A 15,879-nucleotide genomic window follows, 5' to 3' on the forward strand; every position below is an offset into this window, starting at 1 on the left:
GAAGAGGTTTTGCTCAATTTTAAAAATGTTCATTATTTGTTAGTTGCATAGAACCTTTCAGAGTCCATCAGAAAGTCCTTGGGCATAAGAGGGGTTATGATCCCAGGCAGCGGAGGTGTGGAGGTCAATTCCTCCCTGTAGTTGGGCGACGTTGCCTTCGTCTGCTTGGATTTGTTGTTTGTGTGCAGACCCTTGAGCATCTGTGACCAATTCAAACAGACCTCAGGGATCCAAGGTAAATCATGGCAAGAGCACGGTCATGTTCTTTGGGAACTGGGCCATCCGATCTTTTGTCCCCTTCACCGTCAGGTCAGACTACCTGAAGGTGCTGGGGATATGGTTTGGAGAGGCTGGGCATCTGCCAAAAGCTGGGAGGAACATATAGCCAAGGTAAGGCAGAAACTGGGCATTGGGAGCATGCTCCCTCTCCATTATTTCAAGAACCTGGTCATCAGGTGTGAGGTACTCTCGGTGTTGCAGTACATGGCACAGCTCTGGCCCATACCCCAATCCTACACCCTAGCAGTCATCCAAGGTATCTTCTACTTTATCTGTAAATTGAAGATGGATTGTGTCCATGGGGAGACACCATGTACAGAGCTTTCGATAGAGGGGGAGAAACGTATCCAACATTGACCTCATCCTGATGGCCATTTTTGTGCGTGGCTACATCAAGCTGTGCACAGACCCTCAGGAAGCAAACCACCAAGGGCGAGGTCTACCAACTGCGGTGTGTCCGAAAAGCAGAACTGCCGGTAGGTCCTTCTTCTGGGATGTACCCGGCTCACCATGCCTCATGAGATCTAACCCATTGTGGGCGGGATCACTTCCTGGAAAGTCTGCATATTAGAGTGAGACAGCTAGTCCAGGGATGTACTTCTGAGGTTGTATAAGGCTCTGGTCAGACCCCATTTGGAGTATTGTGAGCAGTTTTGGGCCCTGTATCCAAGGAAGAATGTGCTGGCCTTGGAAAGGGTCCAGAGGAGGTTCACAAGAATGATCCCTGGAATTAAGAACTTGTCATATGAGGAACGTTTGAGGATTTTGGGTCTGTACTTGTTGGGAGTTTAGAAGGATGAGAGAGAATCTTATTGAAACTTACAAGATACTGCGGGGCCTGGATAGAGTGGACGTGGAGAGGATGTTTACACTTGTAGGAAAAACTAGAACCAGAGGACACCATCTCAGATTAAAGGGACGATCCTTTAAAACAGAGATGAGGAGGAATTTCTTCAGCCAGAGGGTGGTGAATCTGTGGAGCTCTTTGCCGCAGAAGTTTGTGGAGGCCAAATCACTGAGTGTCTTTAAGACAGAGATAGATAGGTTCTTGATTAATAAGAGGATTAGTTAGGGGTTATGGGGAGAATGCAGGAGAATGGGGATGAAAAAATATCAGCCATGATTGAATGGGGGAGCAGACTCGATGAGCCAAGTGGCCTAATTCTGCTCCTATGTCTTATGGTCTAATATGCATTCCCACGATCTAACCAAGGCATCGGATCTAACACCCTCGTCTTGGGAGATCTCGGGCGAGTCCCGTCCAGTGCTGGTCTCCCCAAATGGAGAGGCACCCAGGTGCTTGCCCTCTGGACAGGGTGGCGCCCTGGGACTACTGGTGCCACCCAGGCACTGCCAACTGCCCACGTGGCACTGACAGCTAGCAGGGGTTTTGCCAGGGTGCCAGGCTGCATTTTGCACGACGGGGAATGGGACTGGCATGCCCTGTGTGGGTGGGTGCTGAGCCAAGGTTCCCCTTATAGGTGAGTTGGGGCTTTTGGGGGGGGGTTTGAGGTTGTGTCAGGGTGTCAAGATATTGGGACGCCGTTTCTCCCTGCACTGAAGAGTTTAAGCGAGCCGAGTTCCTCAGTGTAGAAAACGGGATTAAGTGCGGCTAGGCTGCTCGTTCCCTGCTGAGGCCCCTGATCTACCTGAATGGCCGTTCAATGGCATGGTGTTTCTTGACGCTCCAAACACTAGTAAACACCTGGTTAATTGTGCTATGATGAAAGACTATATAATACTTCTGATCCAAAAGGGAGAGAAGGATAAACTGGATAACAATCGATCAGTTGGTATAACACCATAATAAAATGTTGGAAATACTCAGCAGACAAGGGAACATCTGTGAAGAGAACAGAGTTGACAATTCAGCTCACTGACCTTTCATCAGAACTAATGAAAAAAGAACTAATGAAATTAAACACACATCAGACTACTGTGATTATATGAAATAATTTTGGTTTTATCTTTTAATATTTAACCATTTCTTGTAACATGGTAATATTAATGGCATTTTTAACTATACATAATTTTATGTAGCCGAAATGAAATCGCTAATGTAAATTATTTTCTCCTTTTATGTGTGAAGCAGATCATCTTCTAACACATTTTGTGGGGCTCTGCCACTTCTAACCAGAAGGAAATCCTGTGTTTCTTACGAGTTTATGACAAAGCATGTTCATGCACTCATGGGTGCCTAAGTCACAAATATCATTGTGAACATACAAGATTGAAGGTCAGTAAACTTGTCCATTAAACCTGCCCCATATCATGCTGCAATCTATGCACAGCATAACCGCCATCCATGCCCCCTCCCCATGCCAACCAGTCACACAATCTCCTACACCTAACAAATAAAATAACCATTTGGCGAGGTTTGACCACCTACTATTGAAACCCAGATGCCTTTTTATAATCCACTGATTCAATCACTCCTTTGGTCTCCTAACTGTTTTCCCATTCTCCACACTCCATAAATGTTAGCTAATCTGAAACTCTCCTGCCTATATCCTAACCAGCACCAAGTTCTGCTAACCAAACCCCACCCTCATTTACCTTTTTGTATTTGTTCATGGGATGTGGGCATGGCTGGCTATGCCAGTATTTATTGCCCATCTCTAATTGCCCTTGAGAAGGTGGTGGTGAGCTGCCTTCGTGAGCCACTGCAATCCATGTGATATTGGGACACCCACAGTGATGTTAGGAATGGAGTTCCAGGATTTTGACCCAGTGAAAGAATAGCGACATAGAAACTCCTTATTTCACAATGTTTCAAATTTATCCTCATCTGTAACCATTGCCTCACCTCTTCCAATCTAAATAATCTCCTCTTGCCCTACAACCTGGCATTCCTCCAATCTTTGTTTCTCTGGGTCTGGTCTCTTGCATATTCATCTCTTTATGCCTCACTGCACCTTCAACTGCTTAAATTTCAAATGACACAATTCCTTCCCTAATCCTGCTCTTGATGATGATTTGTTGACCTGTTCCTTGTAGTTTGTTGCACTATAAATGTTTACATAGACAGTTGCAATATTGTTAACACAAAAGCATGACTCAAAATTGTGACAGAGAAACTAAGGCTTGTGGATAGGAAGGATGTTACACAGGTATTTTTAGATCCAAAATTGCTAGGTATACAAAGAAAAAAGTGTACAGTTGTCAGATTAAATACTGGGAACACGTTTCTCAAGAGGTCCATGGTGAGTAAAAATAAATACATTTTGTTCCATCAGGGTTCAATTTTCTCACAATGTTTGGACCTCCCCCACACAAAATTTTCAGGAAAAAAACAAGGGGCGAACACAACGAGACTCAAAATCCATTCAATCATTTGGGGAACAGTCAGTGAAAATAATAACCCGAGTGTCCCATTGCGGTTAGTGACAATATTTAAAAAAAACTACTTTGGTGAGAAGTTACAACTACCAGGGGGGGGGGGGGAATCAAAAGATGCCGAGTGGGAGGGCGTGTTCATTATTTAACAAACAAGAATTGAAACATTCAGAATGTTAGATTTAAAAGGGAATGGATTCTTGGCGAACAGTGGGGTTGAAGTAAACAAGTGCACGCTATCCAAATTGGGATTTTTTTTTCTCCCGGTCACACGTCGGGGACATTTGGCGGCTGCAAACACGGGGCCATCAGTCAGAAGCACTTGTGGTTGTTGGGATTCTTACTCTCGGTCTTGTGCGTCCATCTCACTCACTCACTCACTCCTTCTCCCTCTTCCCTGCCGCCATCTTGGGATGCTGACAATCCCTCCCAGCGGCCAGCGCGACTGGCGGTTGGCAACCGTTGGGCCGGCGGGGAGAGGGGGTGAAGCCGGAGTAACGGCTGGTGGTGGAAGGGGCGAGCGCGCGGGGGGGACGGGGGCTGAGCGCTGCTGCTGCTGCTGGTGGGAGGTCCGCTGCATCTTCGCAGCGTCTGTCAGACGCAGCCGCTAATCAAGTAAAACGCGGCCGGAATCTGAACCTCCTTTGCTGATTATCTTTTTTTTTTCTTTCCCCACCCGTCCCTCGCCATCGATTTTTTTCCTGGGTTGAAAAAAAAAACAAACAATAAAAAGAGACGGCTTTGTCTATGTGTGTGTGTGTGAAGGAGGAAGATCGAATCGTTTACGGCAGCGACGGATTCCCCCCTCCCTCATAACTCGACAGAAAGTAAGTGTGGGTTTTGTTTTACATTGTAAATGTACGGGAATATTCTCTCCTTCCCACTCAGACTTTCGGTGTTGGTGCGAGTGGGGAGGAGGCTGTGTGATAGCTGACGGTCGATCCTGTTTTGAGTGCCGAAGTTTGTTAGGCGAGGATGGAGAGTGGCGCCGGCTGTCGCCCCGCAGTCCTTGTTCTCCTCCCCGTCCGGCCCTTCAGAGAGGAAAGAGTGGGGTGGGGAGGACTTTATTATTTTTTTTTCAAAAGCAACTTGGAAAAAAATAAATCTTGCAATTGAAAAGTGCAACAGATGCAAGCATAGTATTTTATTTTGTGCCTTTCTCCTTTCTTTGGCACGAAGTTCATTCTGGATGTGGGCAACAACAAAAAAATAATTGCCAGAGGTGTTCCTTTTGAAGTGTTGTGATTTTTTTGGGGGGTTGCATTTGGGCCTGAGGTTATGCATCTCTGTGTGAGAGTTGATCGTTGTTGCACTTTTACTGCATTTACGAAGGCTGCAATCAGTTGTAATGCCTGTGTAATATGCTGCTTGCCTCGTTTTGTTGTGTACATATTTCAGTTAACAGGATATGCAGTGGAGAGTTGCGGCTGTTTACTCCCCCTACCTGTTTTCTCTGCCTAAGCTTTTATTTCTTTGCAGATGAGTGTTTCGCTGTTTTCCTTGAGCAAAAATCTGTACTTTTAGGTCGTGTCCTGGATTGAATTTCATTTTCACTGCTATTCGAAATATGGGAACATACTTCCTTCCACCCACACCAAAATCCAAATCCATCCGCTGCAGTGGCACACGTACACCTGATTCAGTGTGTTTTCATTTGAATGTTAAGCAATTTTCTCGCCTCGCTCGGAATGAATGTCTGTGGCATAAATTTGCAATCTGCATTTTAACCTTCAACCATGCAGTGGTATGGTGCAGAATGGTGACACAACATATTTGTGTGCTATAAGATAGATTGAATGAAGTAATAGTCTCATCATTAATGGGTTATATTTAACTAAACCGTAAGATTAATTCGAGGTATTTGTTCCTTTGAATTGAACAGTTTTTATTGTATGTTGTTGACATTATTAATTTATGCTACACGAATGTGGCCATTATGATTTTTGTGTGAAATGTCTTGTATGTGTCCAAGATTCCTTTTAACTCATGGCCTTAGACACAAACAGTTAATGAAGAAGACTTTAGCTTTCGTATCTATCTTGTCTGAATAATGGAATAGTGTGGAACTTTGAGAAGTGTTTTAATTAAATATTGCTTTGCAAAGGAAAACCGTAATCTGTTGAAACTTTCATTTTGAGACCTATCTCAATGTATCTCAAAGGTCTACTATAGCTTTAAAATATCAATTTAAAACATTAGTCATTTCATGCCAGAAATATATATGATTCTCAAATTCGCCTATCTACGAATACAAATGTTATTTGTAGCGACAGATCAGAAATGAGCACTTAACTCTTTCTTGGAAATGAATCTAAACTGGTGTAAACTCAGTGGTATTTGAAGGAGATAGATATTGATGAGCAACTAATTCTAACAGGAAAAATTGTATTGAATATCTGTCTGATTTAATTGCTGTCAAAGACTGAGGCAAATGCACAACCTTTGAATCCAGTGATGTTGTGTTCCCAACAGAGCTTGATGTACAATATTCCTTATGAAGGAACGTCTACAATGAAGACCTGTTCTCATATCTTCTTCCACAGTTTGTATTTCATGAAAAAAGCTGTGATCAACTGGCAATCAACTTCCTTTGATTTGACTAAGTTAGATCAAACTCTAAACTCCAAGAAGACATACATGGACTGAAACAATGCAATTGTTCAGATAACCGATCAAATAAACTACTTTTTAATACTTTTCAGTAAAAAATGAAAAGGATTTCAATAAATAGCTTCTCAGATTAGTAAAGATTCTAAACCTGTAAATGAGTAACTCAGCATACCAGTCATCTGTTTGCAACATGACTGGCTGAATTTATGAGGCAGCAGCCCAGGAATTAAAGCATAAATAATTAACATCATGAACTATTCATGTTTTAAAACCAAACTTGATCACTCCCTTCATATACAACAATTAGATTATAAATGTCCAAAGAGAAGGCAAATAACCTGATGTATATTGTGGCATATAAGTCCACCTTTGAAGCCTCCAAAAATCCTTTCAAAAACAAAGACATGCCGAGAATAAAGAAATATGAACTGCCGGTGTGGGAGATTGCAATTTTGAAATGTGTGACGCATGTAAGAAATTGTCATATGTATTATATTTTTTGCAGTAATGTTATTAAAACCTGGGTTCAGATGCATACAGACAGTATGCTATAACAGTGATGAAGATGTTGTAAAAGTGAGGTGATCGTTGGTTAGCAGGTGAAGTGTTCATGTTAATAGGTCTTGAGAACCACTTACTACTTTACAGATAGCGACCTAATGGAATATTGTTTACATTTGGTGGACTCCTTGGGTGTAGATAATTTGAGGGGTATTGTGTTTGGTCCTTGCTAACCAAGTCAGGGGACATCTTGTAAGAAGAGACAAAAGAATGCCTTGTGCTTTAGGTGCAGATGATGTCATTAATGGGAGGAGCCAAGTCTGTTTTAAAAGTCTGTCGGTTCTAGAATTCTCAACTGAACAGAGATGTTTCAGTTTGGTCCTGAAAGGTTCTGTCTCCAAAGATTCTGCACAGAGAAAGGCAAGTAAAACCCTGATTATTAACTTTATTCATGAGTGGTATTTGAAATATATTGGTTTGCTTAAATGGAATATAGTGGTAGATTTAGGAAGTAAGTTAAGGTTTTCTCTTTTACTTAAGAACTGTTCTAACTGTTAGCTGCAAAGCTATTTCTTGGTTGCTAATGTGGGTTAATTTATTGTTTTAATATAAAAGATACCTATGGGTGACTGTTAACTCTTGTGGAGCAGTAACATTTTCTCACAGTTTTACATATCGCAAATAGTTGGGTTCTCGCCTGGGATCTTAACAAATGTGAAAAAATAGCACCAGTAATTAATAATTTAGTATGGCATGGCTTATTGAATCAATTCTACAAAGATACCTTTAACCCAAAGAAGGCCATTGTCTTTGGCATCTGATGCAAGCATTAATCAAATTCATTCTGAGTCACTTTGGTTATGGCATCATTGGCAGAATCCCACTCTGAATCAGATATGGTACTTTTGGTGTCAGAATCGTCCCTCCACAACAAGTCAGCAAAATCTCTACCCATTGCATTGGGATATTCTGCTATTTTTTGAATGATCTAATGACACTTGGTGCAACAATATCATCCCACGATTTGATGATGAAACCACATAACTATGAACTGCCTTCTGGAGCTGCTGCAGGCCATGTGGTGCAGGTATAATGACGTTAGAAAAAGAGTTTCAAGATTTTGACCCAGCAATATTGAAAGGGCGGCGATATATTTCCAAGTTACTGTGGCTTGGAGGGGAACTTGCAGGTGGTGGTCTTCCCATGCATCTGCTGCCCATGTCTTCTAGATGGTAGGGGTCATGTGTTTGAAAGATTTCGTTGAAGGAGTCTTGGTTAATTCCTGCAGTACATCTTGTATATAGTACATAGTGTTGCCACTGTGCGTCGATGGTGGAGGGACTGAATGTTTGTGGATTGGGTGCCAATCAAGTGGGCTGCTTTGTCTTGGATGGTGTCAAAATTCTTGTGTTGTTGGAACTTTACTCATCCTGGCAAGTGGAGAATATTCCATCACACTCCTGAGTTGTATCTTGTAGATTGTGGATGGACTTTGGGGAACCCACGGCCACTACAATCTAGAAGGAAAAGAGCAGCAGCTACCTGGGAACCCAACCACCTGGAGGTTCACTTCCAAGTCACTCACCACCCTGACATGGAAGTATATCGCCATTCCTTCGCTGTTGCTGGGCCAAAATCCTGGAACTCCCTCCCTAACAGCACTGGTGTACCTACACACCTGAAGGACTACAGCAGTTCAGGAAGGCAACTCACCAACACCTTCTGAAGGGCAACCAGGGATGAGCAATAAATCTGGCGTAACCAGCGACGCCCACATCCTGTAAATAATGTTTTTTAAAAAGTATCAGCAGTTGCGAATAGTGCTGAACATTCTGCAATCATCAACGAATATACCCACTTCTGACCTTATGATGGAAGGAATGCCATTGATGAAGCAGCTGAAGATGGTTGGACCGAGGACACTACCCTGAGTAATTCATAGAACATACTGTGCAGAAGGAGGCTATTCGGCCCATCAAATTTGCACCGACCCACCTAAGCCCTTACTTCCACCCTATCCCCATAACCCAATAACCCCTCCTGCAGCAATGTCCTGGAATTGAGATGTTTGACCTTCAACAACCACAAACATCTTCCTTTGTGCTCGGTATGACTCCAATCAATGGAGAGTTTTTCACTAATTCTCATTGATTCCAGTTTTGCTCGGGCTCCTTGATGTCATACTCGATCAAACGCAACCTAGATGTCAAGGGTAGTTATGCTCAACTCACCTCTGGAATTCAGCTCTTTGTCCATGTTTGTAGCAAGGCTGTAATGATGTCAGGAGCTGAGTGACCATTTTGGAACCCAAAAGAGTGCTTGACGAAGCAAGTGCCGTTTGATGGCACTGTTGATGGTCTTTTTCATCACTTTGATGATTGAGTGGACTGATAGGGTGGTGATTGTCTTGATTTTTGTTTACAGGACATACCTTTAGATTTAGATTTATTGTCACAGTACCAAGGTACAGTGAAAAGTATTGTTCTGCGTACAGTCTAGGCAGGTCGTTCCATACATAAAAAACATAGGACATACAATAAATACACAATGTAAATACATAGACATCGGGTGAAGCATATGGAGTGTAATGCAACACATTAGAGAAGATGCATGGAGAGGTCAGTTAAGTCCATAAGAGGGTCATTCAGGAGTCTGGTAACAGAGGGGGAGAAACTGTTTTTGAATCTGATAGTGTGTGTTTTCAGACTTTTGTATCTCCTGCCAGATGGAAGAAGTTGGAAGAGAGAATAACCCGAATGGGAAAGGTCTTTGATTATGTTGCCCACTTTCCCAGTGGACGTGATTTTTTTTAGATTTCCAGAACGCCTTTGACAAGGTGCCGCACAGGGACTGTTAAATACGTTAAGAGCCCATGTGTTAAGGGTAAGATCCTGGCATGGATAGAGGATTGGCTGACTGGCAGAAGGCAGAGAGTGGGGATAATGGGGTCTTTTTCAGGATGACAGCCAGTGACTAGTGGTCGGTGCTGGGACCACAACCTTTTAACAATATACATTAATGATCTGGAAGAAGGAACTTAAGGCACTGTTGCTAAGTTTGCAGATGATACAAAGATCTGTAGAGACAAGTAATGTGAGGAAGCAGGGGAGGCTACAGAAGGATTTGGGCAGGCTAGGAGAGTGGACAATGAAGTGGCAGATAAAATACAATGTGGCAAAGTGTGAGGTTATGCACTTTGGAAGGAGGAATGGAGGCATCGACTATTTCCTAAAATGAGGAAATGCTTTGGAAACCAGAAGCACAAAGGGACTTGTTCAAGATTCTCTTAAGGTTAACGTGCAGATTCAGTCGGCAGTTAGGAAGGCAAATGCAATGTTAGCATTCATGTCGAAAGGGATAGAGCAGGGATGTTCTTCTGGGGCTTTATAAGGCTCTGGTCAGACACCGTGTGGAGTATTGTGAGCAATTTTGGACCCCGTATCTGAGGAAGGATGAGCTGGCCTTGGAAAGGGTACAGAGGTGGTTCACGAGAATGATCCCTGGAATAAAGAGCTTGTCAGACGAGGAACAGTTGAGGACTCTGGGTCTGTACTCGTTAGAGTTTAGAAGGATGAGGGGGGATCTTATTGAAACTTACAGGATACCGCGAGGCCTGGATCGCGTGGATGTGGAGAGGATGTTTCTACTTGTAGGAAACACTAGAACCAGAGGACACAATCTGAGACTAAAGGGACGATCCTTTAAAACAGAGATGAGGAGGAATTTCTTCAGCCAGAGGGTGGTGAATCTGTGGAACTCTTTGCCGCAGAAGGCTGTGGAGGCCAATCACTGAGTCTCTTTAAGACAGAGATAGATAGGTTCTTGATTAATAAGGAGATCTGGTTCTTGATTAATAAGGGGATCAGGAGTTATGGGGATGAGAAAAATATCAGCCATGATTGAATGGCTGAGCAGACTCGATGGGCCGAGTGGCCTAATTCTGTTCCTATGTCTTTCTTTCCCAAGGCAGCGAGAGGTGCAGACAGAGTCAATGGATAGGAGGCGGGTTCGCGTGATGGATTGGGCTATGTCCACGACTCTCTGTAGTTTCTTATGGTCTTTGGCTGAGCAGTTGCAATACCAGGCTGAGATGCAGCCAGATAGGATGCTTTCTATGGTGCATCTGTAAAAATTGGTAAGAGTCAATGTGGACATGCCAAATTTCCTTAGTTTCCTGAGGAAGTATAGGCGCTGTTGTGCTTCTTTGATTGTAGCGTCGACATGGGTGGACCAGGATAGATTGTTGGTGATGTACGCACCAAGAGTTTGAAGCTGTCAACCATCTCCACCTTGTCACCATTGATGCAGACAGAGGTGTGTACAACACTTCTTTTCTTGAAGTTCATGACCAGCCACTTTGTTTTGCTGACATTGAGGGAGAGATTGTTGTCATTGCACGAGACCACAAATTCTCTCTCTCCGGCCCCTGTACTGTGTGTGCATGTGTAATATAGTAGGGGGCTCACTATGCAGCCTTGCGGGGCCCCGGTATTGAGGACTACCGCGGAGAAGGTATTGTTTATCCTTCCTGATTGTGGTCTATGAGTCAGGAGGTTGAGGATCGAAATGAGCATTGAATGCATTGAGTTCATCAGGGAGGGGTGCTTAGTTGCCAGAGATTCTACCCAGCTTTGCTTTGTAGTCGATTATATTGTTTAAGCCTTGTCACAACCGACGTTAGCCTGTGATTCTAGCTTAGTCTGGTATTGTCTCTTGGCATCCCTGATAGCTTTGCGGAAGTCGTACCTAGATTTCTTGTATAGGTCAGGGTCGCCTGTCTTGAATGCATCAGACCTGCCTTCAGTAAGGAGTGAATCTCCTGGTTAAATCATGGTTTCCAGTTGCGAACGCACGTGCTACCGTCTTTGGCATGCAATCTTCTACACACTTCTACTGATGAAGTCTGTGATGGTGGTGGCATACTCGTCTAGGTTGGCTGCTGAGTTATTGAATAAAGACCAGTTCATTGACTCCAAGCAGTCGCATAGGAGCTCTTTCGTTGCCTTTGGCCAGCATTGCATGACCTTTTTTTTAAGAAAATGAAAATGAAAATCGCTTATTGTCACGAGTAGGCTTCAATGAAGTTACTGTGAAAAGCCCCTAGTCACCACATTCCGGCGCCTGTTCGTGGAAGCTGATACGGGAATTGAACCGTGCTGCTGGCCTGCCTTGGTCTGCTTTAAAAGCCAGCGATTTAGCCCAGTGTGCTAAACCACCCCCTGGTTTTATTGAAGCATTTGTAATTTTCACAGTTTAACACTAACATTTCTCAACCAACAGCGCGGGCCAACACATGCAGAACACCTAAACGAACAAAAAATAGTAAACAACGTCCCTTACTACCCCTGCCCTATTCCTTAATTACCCAAATATTGCCAGTTCTGGACTTGGAGTTACCCTCCCTTCCAGGACTTCTGACATAATGTCCGCAAATACCTGCCAGAATCCTCTCAACTTCAGACATGCCCAGAACATATGTACATGGTTAGCCCCACACTGCCCACATCTGTCCTCCACCTCCTCAAAGAACCTGGTCATCTGGGCCGCCGTCATGTGGGCCCTATGAACTACCTTGAACTGGATCAAGCTAATTCTGGCAGACAACGCGGATGAACTGACTCTCTTCAAGGCTTTTTCCCACAGTTCAATTTTCAGCTCTCCTCCCAGCTCCTCTTCCCACTTCCTCTTCACCTCTCTGATAGGAGCCCCTTTCCACTCCATCAACTCCTTGTATATCTCCAAAACCCTTCCCTCTCCAACCCCTGTTTTTGACATCACCTTGTCCTGAGGTCCCCTCGGGGAGGCGAGGAAAGCTTGGAACCTGCCTCCGTATAAGTCCCGTACCTGTAGGTACCGAAACCCGTTCCCACCCGGCAACTCAAAATTCTCGTCTAATGCCTCCAGGCTCGGGAAACCCTCTTGAATGAAAAGATCCCCAAATCTCTCAATCCCTGCCTGCTGTCATCTCTTAAAGCACCCATCCAACCCCCCCCGGGGCAAACCGGTGGTTGTCACAAATTGGTGACCACACTGACACCCCCTCCAATCTCATATGCTGCCTCCATTGCCCCCACACCCTCAGGGCTGCCACCACCACAGGGCTTGTAGAGTACCGAGCGGTGAGAATGGCAGAGGCGCCGTTAGTAAAGCCTCCAAACTCGTACCCTTGCAGGATGCCGCTTCCACTCGCTCCCAAACCGACCCATCCCCCACTGCCACCTTCCTGACCATCAATATGTTGGCCGCCCAGTAATAGTTAATAAAGCTCGGGAGGGCCAAGCCCCGCTCTCCGCGACCCTGTTCCAGAAGTGCCTTCTTTACTCTCGGGGTTTTACCCGCCCACACAAAACCCTATATCGCCGCGCTCATTTTCCTGAAAAAGGCCTTGGGGACAAAAATCAGAAGGCATTGAAAAAAGAAGAGCAGTCTCAGAAGGACCGTCATCTTCACCGTCTGGACCCACCCCGTCAGCGGGAGCATGTCCCATCTGCAGAAGTCCCTTTTCATTTGATTGACCGCTTTGCCCAGATTTAACTTATGAAGCTGCTCCTAATCCCCAGATATCTAAAACTCCTCTGAGCCACTTTAAAAGGTAACCCCTTCAGTCTCCTTTCCTGGCCCCGTGCCTGGATCACGACCACCTCGCTCTTTCCCATATTTAATTGTAACCTGAAAATCGCCCAAATTCTCCTAGTATCTCCATGATTTCAGCCACTCCCCGCCCCCCCTCCCCCATATTCAACGGGCCTGTGACATAGAGCAGCAAGTCGTCTGCATAGAGAGAGATGCTGTGATCCACCCTCCCAACACCCCCTCACTATCCCCCGCCAGGCATTCTATGATCTAAAGGCTTGCTAAGGGCTCTATGAGCAGGGTAAACAGTAATGGGGAGGGCATCCCTGCCTTGTCCCCCAACAGAGACTAAAGTATTCTGACCAAACTCGGTTGGTTCTTACATTTGCCACAGGAGCCTGAAATAACAGCCGGACCCAGTCCACAAATCCCTGCCCGAACCCAAACCTGCCTAAAATATCCCATAGGTACTTCCACTCTACCTGGTCGAAAGCCTTCTCCGCGTCCATGGCTACTGCCACCTAAACATTGCGCCCCTCCGCTGGCATCATTATAACATTAAGCAGCCATCTAATATTGGACGTCAGGTGCCTGCCCTTCACATATCCTGTCTGATCCTCCGGGACACAATCCTCTAGTCGGGTGGCCAAGATCTTTTCTAGCAATTTAGCATCTACATTCAAAAGGGCAGCACGGTAGTACAAGTGGATAGCACTGTGGCTTCAGAGCACCAGGGTCCCAGGTTCGATTCCCCGATGGGTCACTGTCTGTGCGGAGTCTGCACGTTCTCCCCGTGTCTGCGTGGGTTTCCTCCGCGTGCTCCGGTTTCCTCCCACAGTCCAAAGACGTGCAGGTTAGGTGGATTGGCCATGATAAATTGCCCTTCATGACCAAAAAAGGTTAGGAGGGGTTATTGGGTTACGGGGATGGGGTGGAAGTGAGGGCTTGAGTGGTCGGTGCAGACTCGATGGGCCGAATGGCCTCCTTCGGCGCTGTATGTTCTAAAAGGGGAAATTGGCCTGTATGATCCACAGCTCTCCGGGTCCTTGTCTCGTTTCAGGATGAGAGTGATTGATGCCTGTGATAGCTTTGGGGGAAACACTCCCAGCTCCTTGGACTCGTTAAAAGCCTTGACCAGATGCGTCCCCCGTAGCCCAGAAAACCTTTTATAAAATTCCACTGGGAATCCTTCAGGTCCCAGGGCCTTGCCCGATTGCATCGCCACCGATCCATCTATCACCTCTCCAGCCCAATTGGGCCCCCCAGGACTTCCACCAGCTCCTCATCTACCTTCGGGAACTCTAGCCTCTCCAGGAATTGATTCATACCCTCCTCCTTGACTGGGGGTTCCGACTCATATAATCGACTAGAATTCACGGAGCACGTTGTTAACCGCCCCCGGGTCCATCACTACCGCTCCCTCGTATCCTTTATTTTCCCTATTTCTCTCACCGCCTCCTGCTTCCTCAGCTGATGCACCAGCATCCTGCTAGCCTTCTCCCCATATTCATATATTGCCCCTTTTATGCTCCTCAGCTGTCCCTCCGCCTTATCTATGGAAAGGAGCACAAATTCCATTTGGAGTCTTTGACGCTCCTTGAGGAGCTTCTCATTCGGAGACAGGGCATATCTCCTGTCCACCTGTAAGATTTCTCCTCCCAACATGTCCAGCTCCCCCCATTCAGTCTTCTCCCTATGGGCCCGAATTGAAATACATTCCCCTCTAATAACCTCCTTTAATGCCTCCCACACCACCCCAGCCGTGGTCTCCCATGTCGTTGTTCTTTATTTAACCCCGAATGACCTCCCTCACTCGCTCACGGATCTCGTCGTCCGCTAACAGCTCTGCACCTAATCTCCACTGAGGGCCTGGGACTTTCCTGTGCTTACCTGCAGGTCAATCCAATGGGGCGCGTGGTCTGACACCACAATTGCTGAGTACTCAGTGTCCTCCACCCCCGCCAACAGTGTTTTATCCAGTACAAATAAATCTATCCTGGAGTATGCCTTGTGCACGTGATAGTAGAATGAATACTCCTTGCTCTGTGGCCTCTCGAATCTCCACGGATCAACCCCTCCCATGCGCTCCATGAACCCCGCAGTTCTTTCGCCATTGCTGATACCTTCCCTGGCCTAGAACTCGACCGGTCCATCCTCGGATCTAGGACCGTGTTGACGTCACCCGCCAATAACCAACCGTGCTAGTCAAGGTCCGGGATCTTTCCCAGCACCTTCCTGACAAACGCGACATCATCCCAGTTTGATGCATATATATTTACCAACACCACTGCCATTCCCTCCGGTTTCCCGCTAACCATAATAAATCTGCCTCTCAGGTCTGCCTCTGTCTTCCCGACCTCAAATGCCACCCTTTTGTGAATCAGGATGGCCACCTCCCTTGTTTTAAAGTCCAGTCCCGAATGGAATACCTGTCCGACCCGTTCCTTCTTCAGTCTAACTTGGTCTCTCAGCTTCAAGTGTGCCTCCCGTAGCATGGCCACGTCCACTTTTAGCTGTCTCTCAAGTGTGTGAACACACAGGCCCTTTTGACCATTCAGTCCACGACGAACATTCCACGTA

General features: G+C 45.6%; 1 protein-coding gene across 1 annotated transcript in view; it reads left to right on the forward strand.

The window, feature by feature from the left end:
- The first annotated feature begins 4,180 nt into the window (after nt 1-4,180).
- Nucleotides 4,181-15,879, forward strand: part of LOC140385791 (focal adhesion kinase 1) — a 904,772-nt gene continuing 893,073 nt past the window's right edge. Inside the window, exon 1 of the mRNA XM_072468319.1 lies at nt 4,181-4,442. The gene's annotated coding sequence lies outside the window, so the exon portion shown is untranslated. The remainder of the gene's footprint in view (nt 4,443-15,879) is intronic.

This window comes from Scyliorhinus torazame, chromosome 11, assembly GCF_047496885.1.
Source record: "Scyliorhinus torazame isolate Kashiwa2021f chromosome 11, sScyTor2.1, whole genome shotgun sequence".
In the NCBI taxonomy this organism is placed as follows: Eukaryota; Metazoa; Chordata; class Chondrichthyes; order Carcharhiniformes; family Scyliorhinidae; genus Scyliorhinus; species Scyliorhinus torazame.